The sequence below is a fragment of the Typopeltis vanoorti genome, chromosome 20 (genome assembly GCF_054136105.1).
Source record: "Typopeltis vanoorti isolate ZY-2024b chromosome 20, IOZ_Tvanoo_1.0, whole genome shotgun sequence".
NCBI classification, from domain to species: Eukaryota; Metazoa; Arthropoda; class Arachnida; order Uropygi; family Thelyphonidae; genus Typopeltis; species Typopeltis vanoorti.
In genome coordinates, this window is record NC_143568.1 from 35,817,673 (window position 1) to 35,832,517 (window position 14,845).

The following is a 14,845-nucleotide window of genomic DNA, read 5'->3' on the forward strand; positions in this document are numbered from 1 at the left end:
GCATTCAGGTAGATACATTCGCCAGCAGTCACACCATCTCCCTTTCCAACAATATAGGATTATAAAAATCCTATATAACAGGGCACAATTAATGTTTGGATAACAGTTCCACCACTACAGCCATTTGGGACTTGCTGACCATGCTTTGGACACCCACCACAGGATATGCTGGAAAAAGGCAGCTCTGTTACACTGCAGGAAATATAAGTATGAGAGACTATTCATCGAATCTGCCTCAGCTTTGAAAAACTTTCCAAACCTCAAAGAATTTGGGTGCATGAGACTGCCCCAAATTTGGGAAGCATACATTTTAAATCATCAGACAAACGGCCAAGACAACTCAATTTAGCACAGTTTAGGACTCTAGGCCCGACTTCTGTTGCCTTTATTCAGCCTCATTTGCTCAGTGTTAGTGCCTGCATGCATATATCATTATTTTTTGTTATCCCTGATGATAGCAATATAACATTGTCGAAATATAGGAAGGTATTAATTAAAGTCTTTTATAATTAATATTCTAGTATACATTGTCATTTCCTAAAAAATTTAAAGCTATGTTATGCTGTAAGTAAAAGAAAGAACGAAATGTGGAAGAATAACTTAACTGAATGTAGACAATATGCTTGTGTCAGAAGCAGATGTGATTATTCAGATAATAAGTGCTCACTTTACTAAGTCTCTCAACCTAGTCTATCAGTACATTGCATGAAGAGATACAGGTGCAGAAGAGAGGTTTCCAGAGCTGTTTCATAACATGCACAAGAATTCTGTAGTAGGAACTCAGCATGTATACTAAAGGAATGTTCAGCCAAACATGTTAAGCTCTTGACATGATTGTATAATTCAAGTCACAGATAGGAAGGATCTCCAGGAATGGAAAGTTCTGTTGTCCAAGAGTGCAAAAACTATTGTCTAACTACTGACCTATCAGTATCTCTGGCATGATAGCAAAGATTTTAGAGACATTAGTAAGAGGTCACATATAGAAATGGGTTGACAGACAAGGTATATTTTGCATGGTTTACTAAAGGAAGGTTGTGTCTGAGCAGTTTGATCTTATTTTATAATAATGTTATGGCTGAAGTAGATAAATGGTGTGGATACACTATGGCACTGTTGGACTTGGCTAAGGCAGTTGATAAAGTACTACATGAAAAGCTATTTGGTAAATTGGAGGATATGGGATTAGAATATAAACTATTGGATAAGTGAGTGCAGATGGACATATATCAGAAAGTAGTATATGACAGGGGTGTGAATATGCCAGATTTAAGGTGACCAGTGGTGTATCCTGAGGATTAGTCCTTGGACTATTGTTGCTCTGCTCTATATGTTAAGAGTATTGAGAGGGACCTGACAGGGGATATTAAATTGTTTGTTGATGATGCAAAGATGGGCAGGGCAATCAGGAATGTTATTCATATGCAGCACTTACAGATTAATTTGAGTAGGCCAGAACTGTTGGAAAATGCTATCAGTTCAGTATTAGAGTAAAGACTCTACTTCAGCATTGTACTTCAGCATTGTAAATCTCATAATGAGATTTACAATACATATTACATTGGTGGAATTATGCTTGGAAAACCTGATGAGGCTAGGAATCTTGGAGTTATGGATAGGAAGTTCAGTGGTCATAAGAAGAAATTGCAAATTCAACTCTGAAGATAATTGCAATGCTAAAATAAACATTGGTTTAAGGATAAGGAAGTCACTTTGACTCTTTACAGGACTTGAGTATGACTGCACCTAGACTACTCTGCACAGATTGATTTCCTGGGTTCCAAAGATATAAAAGAGCTGTGGGGGGGGCTCAAAGAAGAGTTACAAAGAATATGTTGGGATTATGGAATGTTGATTCGATGAGTGCAGATTGGTAAACAAGAGAGACTTGTGATGAGATAGAAGCCTTTAAACTTCTGAATGTGTGGAATATGATATCATTTGATGGAATTTTTCATTATATGGAAGGTGGAGAGGATAAGGGATTATCCATGGAACTTAGGCTTGTCTATTGTCAGCTTGATGTGAGCTTGATTTTTGTCTTGCTGAGCAGTGAGTTGCAACAAGGAAATGATACTAGATGATTCCTCCCCCCCCACACACACACACTTAACATTAATACTATGGGTGGACTATGGATTTAAATAATCTGGAAATCCTGCTTTCAAGACCAAATGACTCGATAACTAGAGCAGCATTAAACTTGGTACAATTTAATTTACTTCAGGTAGGGTTGATGGTCTTATACCTGATGATGAAATTCATTTATAACTTAAAGATATTCACAAATATCCAATACCACGGTGGGATTTGAGCCATTTGCCTGCTGATTCGAGATGAAAGATGCCATGCACTTTTAGCTAACCAGGCTGGATGAATGGAAGAAATTTTTTTTTGGTGGCAGTACTTGTCAGGTTCACAAGTCTCATTTGTGTAAACAGGCCACAACAGGAAGATGGGAGTAAGTTTGAATGGGAAAGACTACATTTTTTATAGCACCAGTTCACTGATTATAACTAATTAAAATTGATCACTAATTATGATCACACCACCTGTAGAGATTCCAACTATACAGTAAAAATTGGACTAATGTCACTGCAGACAGATGCTGCAAAATGTGGCCTGTCATCAAGACTGAGTTATTTGTAGGTATATAGCTTAAAATATTTTATTATGAAATTTGTTGAACTTTAGGTAGTTGGATATATAATCTGTTGTTTGTGGACAGGTGCTGAGTACACGTGGGAAATCAAATGGCTTATCATAAGCTTAAAAAAGTTTACATTAGTGAAACTAGAATTGGATCAATGGATACAATAGGAAGATTGGATCATTAGATACAATAGATACCATATCCACTGTACAGCAGATACTTACCATAGTTGAACCCATAGGGACCAAAGAAAGTTTGTTATAGTACAAGGTTTGCTATAGTGAATTAAGGGAAAAATGACTACCCATCTCCTTTAAGACATTGTGACTTCTTTTTTTATCTCTTCACTGTGCCATTTCCATGGAGGGGGGGGGCACTAGTGGGTCAAGCGTTACGAACGTGTTTTGAAGAGCTCCTGATTCAGATAAGTTTTACTAGGAATAATTAAGTATATATGCGTAATTGTTTAAGTAAGAGAGGCTGTAAACATTGTACGCTACCGATATTATTAGTGTGGGTTTTTTTTCTTGCGTAAACTAAATACGAAAACGTTAATATTAGACCTAGTAACCTGCAGAGAAAAAAAAAATGGCGGCGGCATTGTCATTCCATGATTTTAATTTGGATTTCAGTCGGTTCGTTAAGTGTGAGGTCTGTTATATGTATTCCTTCGATTACATAAATGATTTGTGGATGTTTAGTGCGGATGGAAGAAGTGTGTGTGCGAAATGTGACCTGAACGAGGAATTGATGAATGCGAATATGAAGTTGATGACAGAAAGTGCTAGTACCGATTGTGTCGCGAGTGTACGTTTGAAAGAGAAGGATGGTGAGGAAGACAGGCGAAAAAATGTTAAAAAATCAGGAAAAAAGAAAAAGAGCGATTTGACAACCGTAACAGATGTTAAAAGGGACGAAAGTGAGGCGGAAAAAAACGAAATTGAGAGAACGAATGAAAGTAGAAATGGCGTGATGCAGAAATCGCAAGTAAAAAAAATCGAAAGAATGAATGATAGCGAAAAAAGAATGACTGATGGCGAAAGTTGGATGCATGTTGGAACGAAAGTACTGAACCAAAGAAAGATGAATGACAGTAAAAGTGAGACGAATGATAGTGAAAGTTGGACGTATGTTGGACCGAAAGTACGGAAACAAAGAAGGATGAATGAGAGGGAAAGTGAGAAGAGGGGGTCGAGAGTTAGAAAGTTACAAAGATTTAATGATAGAATGTGTCACAAGGTTCGGAAGGTGAATTGGATTGGATGAAGCAAGAAATGAAATGGATGCAGAATGAAATTAAGAGAATTCAGGTCAAAACTATTAAAATAAATCATGATGGCATGAAGGAGTTAACAAAAGATGAGCGAGTGGCGTTGTATGGCGACTCCATTATTAAAGGTGTGCTAGAGGATAAAATGCACAAGGTATGTTTTCCAGGCGGTAAAATGAGTAGAGTGATTGAGGCATTGAATATGAGGCGGGAACGAGCAAAAGAGTTAATTGTATTAATTGGTACAAATGATTTGAGAGAGAACAAAGAGCATGTCAAAATGAATGTCAGGAGACTGCTTGGAAAGATAAAGGAGAATAGTGTGACAGGAAGGGTAGTCAGTGTGTTGCTTAGGTATGATTGTGGTGAAATGAGGCGGAGAGCAAGGATTATGAATGATATTCTGGCTGAAATGTGTGAGGAGATGGGAGTACAGTTTGTTAATGTGTGGAATGAGTTTGAGGGACGAAGTGAGCTGTATGGGAGTGATGGACTGCATTTGAGTGGTTATGGTGCGAGTCGCTTGGAGAGACTGCTGCTGAAAGTGGAGAAGTGAATAGAGAGAATGAATCAGATCGAGAGGGGAGTGATGTGGAAGAGCAGGAGAGATTGAAGGAGTGGAAATGAATGGGGAAGTGAGTGGTATGAGTATAGAAAATGAGAGAATGGGTGTGCAAGAGGAGCAGGGAAACGGGGAGGCACAGGGTAGACAGGGATACACAGCGTGAGAAAGGTGGATGCTCCAAGAGGAGGTAAGAGCATGTGTAGGCAGGAAAGTAATGGGATGATCAGGAATCAAAAGGAAACAGATGGAATTGCAAAGGGTTCTAAAATGAAGAAGCAGAAAGGGAAATGGCCCCAGTCCAGCATGGAGAGATCACATCGAGTGAGTGGTATCAGTGGAACTAGCTGTAGATCCAGAAATGAGTTGTTGTTGTGTTTGTATACCAATGCTAGAAGTATAAGAAACAAGGTGGATGAAATGGTTGCATTAATTGCGTCTGTGCACCCAGAGATTGTCGGAATAAGTGAGACATGGTAGATGAGGATGACATCCTGACAGGAATAGAGATGGAAAGGTATGATGTGTTTCGTGAGGATAGAAGGGATAAAAAGGGAGGGGGAGTGCTATTGATGATAGAGAAAGACTTATGTCCATACACGGTAGAGATGCAAGAGGGAAATGGGGCCAGTGGTTTTGAGGCAGTATGGTGTGAGATAGAGGTGAATAGAATCAAATACTTGGTGGGATGTTGTTATAGACCTGGTAATGTGGATGGTGGTGATAGTGAAATGTATAGTCAAATAAGCCAAGCAAATAAGAAAAGGGTGATCATTATGGGTGATTTTAATTATGGCAATATAGACTGGAATGAAGAGATAGCAACTGGAAGTAAAGAAAATGAGTTTCTTGAGTTTTTGAGGGATAACTACCTCAGACAGTATGTTACAGAGGGCACAAGAGGATTAAGGGTTTTGGAGTTGGTCATCTCATCGGAGGATGTAATTATCAATGAGGTATCAAATCATCCACCAATTGGTGAAAGTGACCATGAGGTGATTACTTGGGTGGTTGCCAGCAGTGCAAGGACCCCTGTGAAAAAAGGGTATATGTGGAACTACAAGGGGGGTGATTATGAAGAGCTCAGGAGACAGCTTGCAGGTGTAGCATGGAATGAGGAGTTAGCTGGAAAAGAGATCAATGCAGCTTGTTGGGGGATTTTCAAAAAATATTTAGTAGATGCAATGTCTAAATGTATACCATGGGTGAGAAGGTTAAATAAGGTAGGTGTGAGATGGATGAATAAAGAGATTAAGCATGCAATACAGAGAAAAAGGGCATTGTGGAGGCAGCATAAGAGAAGTGAAAATAACCAATTTCATGAGGTCTACAAAGACCAGGCAAGGAGGGTGACTTGGTTGGTGAGAGTAGCTAAAGAGAGGTATGAACAGCAGTTAGCTAATGAAGCTAAAAAGAATCCTAGGGAGTTCTTTCGATATGTAGCCAGCAAAAGAAAGAATGATTATGGAAGGATGACATTGATTGGAGGAAATGGTATAAAGACAGCTGTTGAAGAATGTGTGGTGGAGATACTTAATGAGCAGTTCATAAAGATCTTTCAATCTTGTGAATGTGACTTCATGGAGAGATTAAGAGCAGTTGATGATGGGGAGGAGAGACTGACTGTAAGTGAGCAAGAGGTGTTTGGGGAGTTGAGTAAACTAGATGTAAATAAGGCTGTGGGACTTGATAATATATCACTGCGTATTCTGAGGGAATGTGCCAGAGAGTTGACACCTGCCTTGACATATTTTTTAATACGAGTCTTGCACTTGGTCAAGTCCCTAAAGAGTGGAAGGAGGACAAGATTGTGCCACTTCATAAAGGAGGTGATCGAACTCAAGCATCAAACTATAGGCCTATCTGTGTGTCAGGTATTGTGGTTAAGTTGTTGGAGAAGCTTGTGAGAACTAGGATCCAGAGTTGGGTTGACAACAATGGTATAATCTTTGACGGACAGCATGGATTTGCTAAAGGGAGGTCATGTTTTAGTAATCTACTTACTTATTACAATAAAGTGACTACTTCCTTGGACAGAGGAGAAGGATACACAGTAATATACTTGGATTTTGCAAAAGCTTTTGATAGAGTACCTCATGATAAGTTGACAGTCAAACTAGAGCAGATGGGGTTGGATATTAGATTAGTGCATTGGATTGGAGACTGGCTATCTGATAGGTATCAACAGGTTGTGTATGGGGTGCAATATCCAGGAAAAGGAAAGTCACTAGTGGAGTGCCTCAGGGATCTGTTTTAGGGCCATTACTATTTAACTTGTATATTAATGATATTGGCGAAGATTTGGATGGAGATATTCAGTTGTTTGCAGATGATGCAAAGTTGGGACGAACCATAAAGAGTAGTGAAGATATTGTGTCCTTGCAAGAAGACTTGAATAAATTGAGTGATTGGGCAAGCAAATGGGGATGTGAGTTCAATGTTGCAAAATGTAAGGTTTTAAAATTTGGAAATCAAAGATGGGATGCAGAATTTATGCTTGGTGAGAATATATTGTTGGAAGTAGAGGAAATAAGAGATCTGGGGGTGATAGTGGATAAGGATCTAAAATTTAGGGGACACATTGCCAAAATTGTGAAGACAACACAAAGACTTCTGGGAATGATGCGGAGGACACTGACGTGTAGAAGTAGGGAGATTCTTGTTCCATTGTATAAGGCTTTGATTAGGCCACACATGGACTATTGTGCCCAGATTTGGTCACCTGGTTTTCAGAAGGATGAAGAGATGTTGGAAAAGGTCCAAAGGCGAATGACTAAGGTAGTTTCTGACCTCTGGAATGTCGAGTATGAGGAAAGATTGAAAAGATGTAATTTGCAGAGTCTAGTGGAGAGAAGGAAGAGGGGAGATATGATAGAGACCTACAAGTTGGTAAGGGGTTGTTATAGGATCAATGGTGGAGAAGTTCTACAGAGAATAGTGGGAGATCAGGGGAGAACCAGAGGTCATCCCTGGAAACTGTATAAAGAGGGTGTGAGTAGGGGAGTGAGAGGCAGGTTTTTTTCGTGCAGAGTTGTGAATGATTGGAATGCCTTGCCTGAGAGTGTGGTGTCTGCAAGGAGTTTGAATGTGTTTAAGACGCGGTATGATGAGATGTGTGTGTGAGATAAAAGGACCTCCTAGATGAGTCTTTGACTCCATGAGGTCTTGTTTAATAATAATAATAATAATTTCATGTTACTGTTGATCTGGATAGATAGTTAAAAACATGAATCTGTGTTCAGTGAATGAAAATTTCCTTGCCTGGAACTTAGGCTAGAAATTTTAGTTTGTTATAGCAATCTTATTTTCTATAGTGTATGTCTCTTAGAGCTTGTTTTTTATTTAATATTTGAGTTGACTGGATAGACAATTTGACTTAGAGATTCATTAGAACTGTGTGAAGATGAGGGGAAAAAAGGTGATAAAATTGCTAAAATTTGGTTGGAGTGATATGAGGTAGTCATTTCAAAAATTCTTCATACCAAGGGTATCACCAGCATGTATGGTCCATGGTATTGACACAACAGTTGTCACCGTTGTTGAAAGTTTTTTCCACTTGGTTATAATACAAATTAAAGATGCCAAGAAATTACATTCTTAGTTTAATCCTTTATCCAAGTGTAAGCAAATAAAGTTTGCACATCTTCACTACTAGGCAACTTGTATATAGAGGCTAATGACTTCACATCACTTGCCTTAGTATCCCATAATGCAAAGACATATCCTTATGGACATGTATAATGCTATGCATTATTGGAAGGGGTCACTACTCAGACCAGTTTCAACCTTTATTTATACATATATTGTATAAATAAAATCTGGACTTGCGTCGTATATTATATATATGAGGTGCATCCAGAAAGTAAGGTTAAAAATTTACTGTCAAATAAGATATGGGTGAGGGATCATGCATGTGTGGTAGCATTGAATGACTCATTAGCTAGCTGTTGACCATTTTACTTTTGTTCATTTGTTGTCTTCTATGAATAATTTGAGTGCTGTGGTAAAAAAATCCTGCCATTTGCGAGGCTTGCGGCATGATGTGATGTGGTTTTTGTTGACAGAAAACAATGCTGCACAAGTTCACTGATGACTGTGCAAGGTATGGGCCTGATGTAACAAGTGACGGTAAGATTAATCATCTGGTCACAGATGATTTAACGGAAAGAGTGAGCATGCAAATTAATTGTGGTTCCTCGCTGAAGAAAATCAATGAGCAAGATCCCTTTTCAGTCTCAGAAGACAGTGGCCATCATTTGACCGACAGTGTATGTCTGAAATGTTTTTCTTTCAGAGACTATGAATGGTGCTACAATCGATTGTTGTTTTGATTTGACATTTGTGTATGAAATCCTGTCTCATCACCTGTCATGAGACAAGAAAAAAAGTTCATTTTCTTTATTTTCATAACATTCTAAAAATTTGAGCTGATGCCTCGCATTGCGATTTATGTACATCAGTCAGCATTTTCTGAGTGTATTTGGCACACAATTTTTTTATACCCCATCTTTTCTGTCGCAATTTCAGGAATGACTGAGTGTGAAACTCCAGGAATTCAAAAGAGAGTTCTGTAATTATGAAATGATGATTCTCACAAATTTTCATGTTCACTCTTTCCACCAAATCATGTCACCACACTTGGCTGGCCTTCATTGTGAATATTGTTGTGCCCATCTTTAAACAAACAATACTGTTGTCTAACCTTATTGTCACTCATTATGTTAAGGTCCACATATCTTAAACAGTCATTGTTGAATTTCTTCAGCACTATTGTTTTTGCCAACAAAAACTTCATCACATCACGAACCTTGCAACTGGATGGGATTTTTCATCACAGCACTCATAAGTTATTCGTAGAAACCAAAGGATAATGGAATGAGAGTAAAATGATCAACAGCTAGCTGATGAGTTGCTCTATGCTCCCATGCATGCATGACCCTTTCCCGTATATTATTACTTAGCAATAAATTATGAATGGACCTTTCTTTCTGGACATGCCTTATATATGCATAAAGATATACTCCTTCTCATATATATAACATACCTGGATTTTTTGAAGATGACGTTATATTTGGAATTTGATAATGATGCCAATGAATGGTATTCAGTTTGAAATGATATAAAAAAAATAGAACCCATGAATAAGATGAAATGTTAAGAATATGAGAAAAATAGAAGAAATGATAAAAACAATGACTCAAAAATTACTGATTTGAGAAGAAAGGGCATGTGATTAGGGTGTGTGTGTGCATATTTTCATTTATTTTCATGTTGCTCATGTTCTTGTTCTGTAAGACTTCAGAATGGCAGAGAAATCTGACTCAAATCAGATATTATAATGACCAGTATTTGTACTTTAGAATTGATACTTTAAATTAAAAAACCCCAGCTGAGATTCACAATGATTTATGTGAAGTTTGTATAGATATGTAGTGGATTGCAACCCATCACGGTAGGCATCTTGCTTCCATGATGATTGGGCACGCATTAAAGATGAATCCAAGAAATAGTAGGCCATCAACACTGCAGATGACACATTGGTCATTATTTGTCAACAGTCTGCAAGATCCATCAGAACATGATAAAATCAAATGAATCAAACATCTTAACCATGTGGTTTTCAAATTCTGACAAAAACTTTTAAATGGAAAAGTTGTTGCCAAGTAGGTCTTGCACTAACTGACAGATGGTAGCAGGCAGCTTACAAGAATATTGCAAAACTGCTGCATCATTATGAAATTGAATGCAAACAGTTTTTGAACAGAATTAATCATGTTAATTAAGGTGAAATATGGATACGAGATTGTGAAAACTGAAAAGTTAATCTCACAGTTGAAACTTCTTCCTTGTCCAAAGGAATATCAATGTCACCACTGAAAAGTCAAGTTAATGATGATAATGGCTTATGATAAGAATGAAATAGTGAGAGGCAAAGCACCTCTAGGAACGACTGTGACACACAACAGTGTGCTCTAGGAAATTTCAGCAACCATTTTGTGTCCAAAGATTTTCAGCAAAATACATGACAGTTTTGCAGCCAGGTCACTGATTTCACAAGATATGCATGTTCTTTTCTCTTGAAGAAACTATAATAAAATACTTCATTACCAGTGATGATGTGTGTACTTGAAGTGACCTGACTTGTCAAATACATCAGCAACAACAAAAAAATATTTGCTGACAGGAATATGAGACTTATCAAATATGTTGGGTAGCAGTGATATGGCAAAATTGAATTATATTGGAGGCTTGTCAATGTCTTTTGTTGAATAAGTATTTTTTTTTTTTTTTTTTGTTTAACAACAGGAGAACTTTTGGGAGAACTTGTAATCACACATGAAACTCATGATGTCTTATTGCACATGGCTTAGGAACATGGACATTAAAAGAGGAATAAAAATAATATATAAATAGTGGTATTTTCCTGGAATGAAATCACTATATAAATTGAGACATCTATATATCAAATTTTTTCCAAGTATTCTCATATATGTATATATATAACATAATCCTTGTTCCTCACTCAGTACAGTACTATGTGGATATTTTAAAATTATTAGTTGCTGCTTTTGTTCACTAGCTACATTTCTTTTTCTTTTTTGTTTTTATCTGGCGTGTTTTTTTTTATTTTCTTCTGCATAGAACAAAGCAAGGCGTAAGAAGTTTATACTGGTGCTTATATTTTTGGTGATTCTGGCTGTGGTGATAACACTCATTATTGTTTTCAGTAATAAATCCTGATCTCCTTCAAAAAAAAAAAAAAATTTAAAAAAAACTATGGACAGGCATGTTAAGTAAGTTCTTTGCTTTATTTAAAATTTTGTACAATTCATCAGTATAATTTTAAGTGCTATGGTGACTAGTATGTTTGCTAGTTATTGTCTGCTGTTTCGTCTTCCGTTTTGTCTGTCAGTATGTGTGACATCAACTTTTGAACTGCGACATTTTTGCTAAATTAAATCTTTAAAAGATAGCTTACAGTTTGAATTTCATTAAATGTTTTTTTACATTTTATCATAAATTAAGGTATTGTAACTGTTCAATATTTTGGCACAAACCTTCAGAAGAATATTTATGCACAATATGAACAAGTGACATTGTAATTTAAATATTTCGCATCACAGTAGCATTGAATAATCCCAAAGAATTATTCAATAATTCTTTGGTATTATAAAAGAATACATTACACATAGTAATAGCTATAAATTAATACTGATTTGCTTTTTGCAATTAACTACTATAGCTTTTATGTGTAATGGCATGACAAGTAGAGTTTCAGTGTTTTCCTTTGATTCTTCTGTTACCTATTCAGAGAAACAGAAAATAATTAGATGTCTTTCAATGTCCAGTAAAACACCATCATTGCTTATTGGAGACATGAAGTAGCTACTGCCATGTTTCATATTTAGATTAGGGTCCTTGGTTTCTGTCTCTCCCTTTCTTCCCAAATGCAGTTCAGATAAGTCTTGCCAGGCATGCTGAACACATTGTTATTAATGAATTAGAGAGCCAACATCTCCATTTGAGGATATAGCTTTATTGCTATATCCTCAAATGTTGGCTCCATTTGAGCCAACATCTGACCTAGTGGTATCATGTCTGCCGAATGCTTCCTAATCAGCTGATAAATCATCTTACTGCTGCTTATTCTGCTAGGTTGCACTTGTATAGAATCTGAGGATATTAGCATGCAGAGGACACTGTTAAGGCCTTACTTGGAGTCTGGGTGCTCCCTGTGTGATTGAGGTCCCTCACCTCAGCTGCATGTACCTGCTCTTTAAGTTTCCTGCACCAACTCTGACATGAAATCTAACCAAAGAGATGCCAGTGTTATCTGTGGATAAAAAAAAAAAAAAATCTCCCACCACAAAAAATAACCAAAAAAAAAAAATCACAAAATTATGAGAAACAACCAAAATTGCTAAAAATATATAAAATCTCCAAGAAAAGTAACAAAATGCCAAAATTTCATCCATTAAAACCACTTCCACATGCATTTCATCAGCATCCAGAGCATCAGTACAAACATTAATGATATGTACTACCACTTCTCTAACTTGAGAGATCAAATCAGAAAGGAAGCTGAATCATTTGCAGGCAATCATGATACGACACAAATAGTATCTACTAACCAGAATACTTGACAGCCTTCATCGTTCTTCCAGCACTGAAACTTTTTTTTACCTAGCTCTCCCTAAATTCCTCTTGGCAAATCTCCTTTTCTACAGATGGATCTCTTATCAACTAATCTCAACTTTATATTGTATGCTACTAAGTAGGATGACTTCCAGTATTTCTACTTCTCTCTTCCATGGTTTGATTACTCATTCTGATCTCCTGATACAAACACTTGCTCTGACTAACTAACTGTTTAATCATTAGTGGAATGAGCTCCTTCATTCTCCATTATATTACAAACCCCTGACCTCTACCTAATCCCAAATTCTCTAAAAATGTGCCTTGCAGTCCATTATTATTATTAAAAGAGATCTCCAGGGAGGCCACATACTACATTCACCAGCTATCATACTTATTCGTGAATTTATTCACACTCCTTGCACATACAACATCCAATGGCAATCCATTCCAGTCACTCACTACCCTATGAGAGTAAAATCTAGCCCTCATCCCCCTTCTTAGCTGCATTCATTCTCAGCTTCCAACATTTTTTCCCCTACCCTCCACGAAATGAAAAATTCCATCAGCTGAATCCTGTATGGCCCTTTCAGAAGTTTGTAAGTCTCAATCATATCACTTCTTTCTCCTGTTTGTGTGTCTGCCGTCTACAAATTCTCAATCTGTCTTCATAATCCATATTCCACAATACTGATATAACTTTTAACACTCTCCTTTGCGCTCTCTCCACTGTATCAGAATCACAATGGAAACTAGGATAGGACACCAGATCTGTGCACAATAGTCCAAGTGAGGTTTTAGCAAGACCTTGTAAAGAGGCAAAATGACATCTTTATCTTTACATGTGAAAGTCATTTCAGCATTGCAATTATCTTTTGAGTTGTATTTACAGTCTCTGCTACATAGTCCCTGAACTTCAACTTGCTATCTAGTGTTAGTAGATTCAGGATAGGGATCCAAGATCCCTATCCTGATCAGTTTCCTCTAGCATAATTTCACCAATCTGATCTCCTGTACAAACACAGTCATGCACTTTGGCATGATTAGATATCCAATGTTGCCCAAGTGCATGACTTTGCATTTACTGACATTGAACTGATATCCATTTTCCCATGCCCACAATTCCAACCTATCCAGATCATTCTGCAAGTACTGCATATCAGTAGCATTCCTGATTACCCTATCTTTGCATCATCAGCAAATTGCTGTATGTCACCTGGCATTTACTTCCCAATATCATTGATGTACAGATTGAATAACAGTGGACCAAGCACTGATCCTTGTGGTACACCATTGGTTACCTTAAATCATGCAGATTCACATTCCCCATAGACCACTTTTTTGATATATCAGTCAGCCATCCTCTTATCCACACTAATATTTTATAATCAAACCAATATTCTCCAATTTATGCAACAGTCTACCATGCTGTATTCTGTCAAAAGTCTTAGCAAAATCCAAAAGTATCATGGTGTATCCACTTCCCTTGTCTAATTCAAAGATAACGTTATTATAAAATGTGAGCAAGTTGCTAAAACATGATAAATCCATGCTGTTCATTGCAAAATAGAGACTGTCAGTCCATTTCTGAATGTGACCCCTAACCAATTTTTTCAAAATCTTCACCACCACTCCTGAGATATTAATTGATCGGTAGTTGGATACATCGATCTTTGCACTACCCTTGTGCAATGGGATTACCATACATTCTTTATATTCCTGCAGAATCTTCCCTGTTCTGAGACTCAAATTAATTCTTATCCCGTTTGTTAACAGCTCTAATACCCTCTTCTTCATTCATTGAAGAGGTAGCAGCAAACTCAATGTTGCATACACCAGGTTGATTATCTTTTAGCAAAATGGGCACTCATTTGTTGATCAACGTATTCTGCATCTGATTGACATCTGCAATCTGCAAGACAACCCACAAGAATTCAATAGAATTCTTGTGGGTTGTCTTTAGAACCCAGAGCCAGTTTCTTTTCATACTTGGACTTTGCTTTCCGTACAACAGTTGACTATTCTAACCTGCTGCTTATAATTTTCATAGAAGACATCATCGTTATGCATATGGTATTCATTCCACATCATTCATTTCTTATGAATCTATTGCTTAATAAGATTACACATCCATTTAACTGCTACCCTATTTATTTTTCGAACTCTTGGACACATTCTGATATTGCATCATTTAAGTTGTTTAAATACTTCCCATGCACTGTCA

The 14,845-nt window shown here is 37.1% G+C and overlaps 1 protein-coding gene across 2 annotated transcripts in view; it reads left to right on the plus strand.

Moving 5' to 3' along the window:
* The window catches only part of LOC150095364 (syntaxin-7-like), a 275,749-nt gene that overhangs the window by 197,503 nt on the left and 63,401 nt on the right, over window positions 1-14,845 (plus strand). Inside the window, exon 11 of one of the 2 annotated variants that reach the window (XR_016550052.1) lies at window positions 11,128-11,279. The exons of the other annotated variant lie outside the window; for it this stretch is intronic. The gene's annotated coding sequence lies outside the window, so the exon portion shown is untranslated. The remainder of the gene's footprint in view (window positions 1-11,127; window positions 11,280-14,845) is intronic. 2 annotated transcript variants of the gene reach the window in all.